Genomic DNA, 6,000 nt, shown 5'->3' with positions numbered 1-6,000 from the left:
CGAGGGAAGCGACACGGTGCAGTGGAAAGGGCTGTGGCAGGGGCAGGGGCAGGGGCAGGGGCAGCGAGAACGGGCAGCTGTTGTCAGCGTCGACGGCAACGGCGGCGGCGGCGGCGGCATTCTAATGCACAATGCACAGTGGCATGAAATATTGTTGACAGGTGAAACACTCTCTCGACTCACACACACGCGGGACACGCGGGACACGCGCGAGTTAACGGCACAGAGACACGTCATAGGCAGCGGCAGCGGCAGCGGCAGATAAGCCGAAAAAGATACGCTACCTCTGGGGACGGGGGACGGGGGGGATAATGTGACCCGAGTCGTGGGTCACGTGCAGAGCTCCTCCCAAGGGGGGCGACGGGCACACCAGGAAACTGTAATAAGTGAAAGTGTGTGTGAAAGGGTGGCCTCTAGAGCGTTGGCGGGGGGTGGGGGAGGACTAGAGCGAGTGTGGCATCCCCAGGCCTTGGGGCCTTCTAATAAATACTTGATTAGTTGCATAATAAATTCAAATATTTGTCACCTTTCAAGGAATTTGTTGAAATTTCGTATTTTCCAAGAATTTAAGGAGCAGAGGAGATCCCCAGGAATCCTCAATAAAGCAGCTCTTGTAAGCCCATTAAAAAGCGTTGACAATTAGGAAAGCCCCTCTACAAGTCCTGCGATAGCCCAGGACCAGCCTTATCGATAACAGCGGGCAGCAGGCTGGCTGGAGGGTGGGGCGGGGCGGGGCCGGAGGGACGCCTGCAATAAATTCACTTTGCATTTGAAACTTCAGCGCGAAAAAGTAACCCAAAAAATGTGCAATTTATCCGTAGAAAAACACACGCACAAAGCGAAAACAAAGGGAGAGAGGGGAGAGGGGGGGAGAGCGGGGAAAATGGGAAATTGTGTAATTTCTCTCTCGCTCTCAGTGCCGGTCTCTTTGTGTCTCTGTCTGTGGCACACGTAGCCGGGAGTCAAGTTTTGGCCTCTAATGTTGCTGAAAATTGAATTTCTTATTGCAAAAATTTTTGCCCGCATTGCGTGCGGTGGATACGGCAACGTAAAGAGCATTACGTGTTTACGTAAAGTTTGGCGCCCATGGGGCAAATTGTTTTCGCTCTCCTAGATACCCCCCTCAGCCCCCCCCCTCACCCCTCTCCCCCCGCCGTAGTGTACGGTTCCGTGCGCTTTTCGTTTCGTTTCGTTTTTTTGCTTATTTATTTTATTATTTTTTGTTTGCGCACAAATTAAATGAAATGTTTATTCAAACGTTGAAAATTGCTTTAAAAAAGACTGAAGACAGAGGGACAGGCGGACAGGCGGAGAAATGGCCAAAATGATATGCCAAAAGAGCTGCCAAGTTGTCGCCGCCAAGTCCTCTCGTTGTCCTTTGTCCTCTCGGCAGTCCCACGGCGCAATCCTTTCGCCCGTCTTGGAGCCCACAAACTACTTTGGGCTTTGACTGACTTTCTGGTATCTTTGGTTTATCGTTAAAGTGAATCATGTCAACCGCAAAAAGGGGCATCATCTTGGATTACCATAAAGGATACTTCCCTGCCCGTGCCCCCCTCTCTACCAATGGCATTCCCTATCTCGCAGCCAAGGCGCCATTCATTTTTCATATACGAGTATATCCTGCTTCCTGCTGGAGATCCTGCATGTGACCCCGAAGGCTTTGTTCAATTTAAAATGCCAGCAACAACCCAGATGGGAAATTTTATAAATGAGCTGCTAGCAACCCATCAGCCCATCAGCCCCCCCGTACCCCGGCCCCCCCGTAACCGGGCAGGAAACGAGCAAATCGTTTCGAGAATCCTTTGCCAAAAAGGGCTCGCATCTCGAATGCCCCGAAAATCTTGATGGTCAAAGCCAAAGTGCAATGTCCGTGATGACTTGCCTCTTGCCAGTCATCCCCATAGCCCCTCCCCCTTAGCCGCCCCCCTCCCATACCCGAAAGGTCTTCCATCCGGGGCAAGGCGACAACTTTGACGCCGGAATTGGGGGCTACACTCAAGTGAAGTGTGGGCGATGGATTCGGGTTTTGTTTATATTGAAAGTTCCCCCCTCTCCCGCCCCCACCACCCCACTCGCCGCCTTCTTTGTGGAGCAGCAATCAATCATGCGGTTTAAATTAGGGTATTTACTTAAGTCGGTCAATCGATAGAGGGGCAAGCACAATATGCTCTCGCCTCTTTGTCCCCCCTGTCCTTCCCCCTGGCCGAGTGACCGCCACAGCATCGGGATACTTCTGAGGTTGGCCGAAAAGGGTTTCACGGAAAACTCCTTTGTTCATCAGTCTCTGAAAATGCCCCCCGAAATGAGGTTCATTTACGATAACGACACGATAGCATACTTTCTAGAGTCCCAGGGATTTTTCAGTTAATACTTGAACCATTTAGTGGCAAAATATACGACAAAATATTGTATTTTATAAATAAATACAATTAATAAAAGTCCAATATAAATATTTGAAATAAATCATTTAATTTAAAAGAAAAAACAAAAATATACCGTACCGGACTTGGTTGCTTTGGAAAAATAATTGTATCCATTAAATTAAACAATTTTCTATAAGATTCGAAAATTTTAATTATATTTTTTTCAACCAAAAATTGTATTTTTTTTTAGATTTTTATAGGAATAATAATGTTATCCTTTCAATTTAACAATTTCCCATAAGATTGGATAATTTTATAAGCGTGACTTTATTGTATATTTTGTGCAATTTTTTAAACGAAAAATCGTCTAAAGATTAAAAAAAATTATATATAAAAACAAAGAAAAAAGAATCTCAATCGAAAATACAAATTTTAAATAAATGAATCAATTCAAAAGACAACAAAAATAAATTTATATAAAATGTAGTAAATAATAAAGGAAATAATTAATTAATTCAAAGCAAAAGAAAAAAAACGTATAAAAATACAGTACCGGACTTCAGGGTTTTCTATCGCGATTTTTGTAAGAAAAATAATTTTATCCATTAAATTAAACAATTTTCCCTAAAATTAGCAAATTTTTTTTTAATCAATTTTTACAATTTTTTAAACAAAAAATCGTCTACAATTATTCGGTGAAGTATGAAAAACTTAAAAAGAGTATATAAATAAAAAATAAAAATCTAAAATAAATTAATTAATTAATTTAAAATACATCAAAAACAAATATATAAAATTTTAAAAAATATTTAATTCATTAATTAATTAATTTAAAAGAAAAGAAAAATACTATATACAGGACCGAACTTGAGGGTTTTCCATGGCTTATCGCCGAACAATAATTTTATCCATTAAATTCAACAATTTTCCATAAGATCAGCTATTTTTATAAGCATGGGTTAATTGTATTTTTTTTGTACGAGAAATGGTCTAATGAAAAAAAAAATATAAATATATATATAAAAAAAAGAAAAAAATATCTCAATCGAAAATTAAAATCTAAAATAAATGAATCAATTCAAAAGACAACAAAAATAGCCTTCTTCGGCCTTCGTTTACAGGGCATCAAAGGGTCGTCCCAGCACCCCCGTTCCAGTTGTCAAACGAAGTTTTAGTTTGCCTCCGCAAATCTTAAATTACAATCTACCGAGAAATGGGGTTTTTTTTTGCGGTGGGGGCGGGGGTGGGGAGGGGCAACAGTTCTGGTCAATGTCAATTTTTGGAAAGTAAAACGAAAGTTTCATTGGAAACTTTGTGCGGGCTGTGTGTGTGGAAGGGTGGGGGTGGGCGTGGGGGGGTAGGTTAATGACATACCAGGCACCTTTTGACTGGCTGCCCCCCCAACCTCGGGCCGTATTAATCATGGGCCTGTCACCTAGCGTAAATATGCCAAAATGAGTGGAAAATGAGCCAAAGATGCCTCATCTTTGTAGGCAAAGTTTATTAGAATCAGGGCAAAAGTTTTTCATTTGATAGAGGTGGCCGGGGCAGGGGTTGGGGCAGGGGCTGGGCTCCCTTTTTAACAGCAGTTAATGAGGCTGTGGCTGGCTCCGTCTCTGGGTAAATAAGTAGATTTTATTAAATTGATATTAGGCTCTTGGCGAAAGTTTGCCTCCAGCTCAAAGGCAATCAAACACTTTTGCACTTTGGTGAATCATAGTTGACCCCAGTTGAGCGGCCCCCCTTCCCCGAAATGCCCTTTGATGATTTATTGAAGTACACGAGAGGCTCAGAGATGTGTGTAAGCCGCTTGGCAATTTGTCAAATAATTGCATTTCGAGGGCGAAGGTATGTATCTATCTATCAGAGTCTATCAATACATTGATTTTGACGCCTATCAAGTGCTGCCAAGCAAACAAACAAATTACGTTCAATGATTTCCAACTTAATATTGTTTTGGGGCCAGGTCTATAATATTTCTCTGTAATTTCCCGCAGTCAAATAATATTTGAATGGGCCGTGCTGTGTCTGTGTGTAAATTATGAAAATTACCACAAAATGTTGCAACGTTCTATAGATTCGCATGCGGTTTATGGCCATTTGGAGCCATACAAGTGTTTCCCAGCCACGGCACTGAGATGCCGGCAGATACAGAGAGCCTGCTTGTGTGTGTGTGTGTGTGTGAGCATTTAATGTTGTGTTAAATTGAAAATTTGCATAAAATATTTGCTGTTTATTTATTGGCTGAGGCTCGGTTGTACCTGCTGTCTGCCGTCTGCCGTCTCTGCTGTCTGCTCTCTGGTCTATGGTCTCTGGTATTTGCTATTTGCCTAGGTCCCGGCCTGGTCAACTAAATATTTGATGCAATTTGTGTGCAATTTTATGGTTAACTTAGCCAGGGCCTTGGGCCAGTGGCTGTGGGGCGGGGGCGGGGCTGGGCTGCAACTAAATCGATTTCGGTTAAACTCATCTTTTGGCATCCCGTCTGATGAATCTCTGCCCGTATTGTGTGGTGTTCAATAAATCGTAAGCACGTCTTTGCGTCTTTGTGGCATATTTATTTATTCTTCTCCTTTATCCTAGCGCTACAAGTTTACACTTATGGAATCTGTGTAGAGATTTATTTACTTAAATCTAATAAATATAATTAACATTTATAAAGCATCTTATACCTAAAATTGTTTCTACAAAATTGTTGATTACTTTTTAAATTTTAATTATTTGTTCTACGATTTTTATTTATTATTTATTTATTGCTCTATTATTTTTATTTATTTGTTCTATTATTTTTATTTATTTGCTCTAATATTTTTATTTATTTTAATTTATCTGCTCTAATATTTTGTATTTCTTTTTTCTATTATTTTTATTTATTTGCTTTTATTTTTTTATTTGTTCTATTATTTTTATTTATTTGCTCTATTCTTTTTTATTTCTTTGTTCTATTATTTTAATTTATTTGCTCTATTATTTTGTATTTCTTTGTTATATTATTTTTTTATTTATTTGTTCTATTATTTTTATTTATTTGTTCTATTATTTTTATTTATTTGTTCTATTATTTTTTATTTATTATATTTCTTATATTATTTATATTAATTGTTCTATTATTTTTATTTATTTGTTCTATTATTTATATTTATTTGCTCTATTATTTATATATATCTGTTTTATTATTTTAATTTTTTTTTTATTTTGAATGAATTTGTTAATTTAATTTTTATGGATTCCCTTAGTATTTTTTAACTTTAAAGTGATAGAGTGAAAAATTCTTTATAGGATTCAATTTAAATTGAAAGGATTGCACTGCCTTCCCGGCCACTCCCTTCTCCCCTTTTTCGCCCCTTCCTTGTTTGGGGCCAAGGAAAAAGTTCTTCTTGGCGCGTCTTTTGGGGGCATATGTAAATAAATCTCGAGCACATCATTGAGTCGACGTTTTTTTGCGCCCCGCTGTGGGCCCACAAGAATGTTCTTTGGCATTTTTATAGTGTGTTTATTTAACACTTGAAAAATATTACTTTTTTGCGCCTGGCAATAATTTTAATTGCTTTGCGAGTCGGCCCGGAATCCGAATCCGATGCCGTGGAGTCAAGGAATCTGGGGATTGGTTGGAACTCCCTCCAGCACTGCCCCC

Source organism: Drosophila pseudoobscura, chromosome X (assembly GCF_009870125.1).
Source record: "Drosophila pseudoobscura strain MV-25-SWS-2005 chromosome X, UCI_Dpse_MV25, whole genome shotgun sequence".
Lineage (NCBI taxonomy): Eukaryota > Metazoa > Arthropoda > Insecta > Diptera > Drosophilidae > Drosophila > Drosophila pseudoobscura.
The sequence above is the reverse complement of the archived record's forward strand: the minus strand, read 5'-3'. Positions refer to the sequence as shown.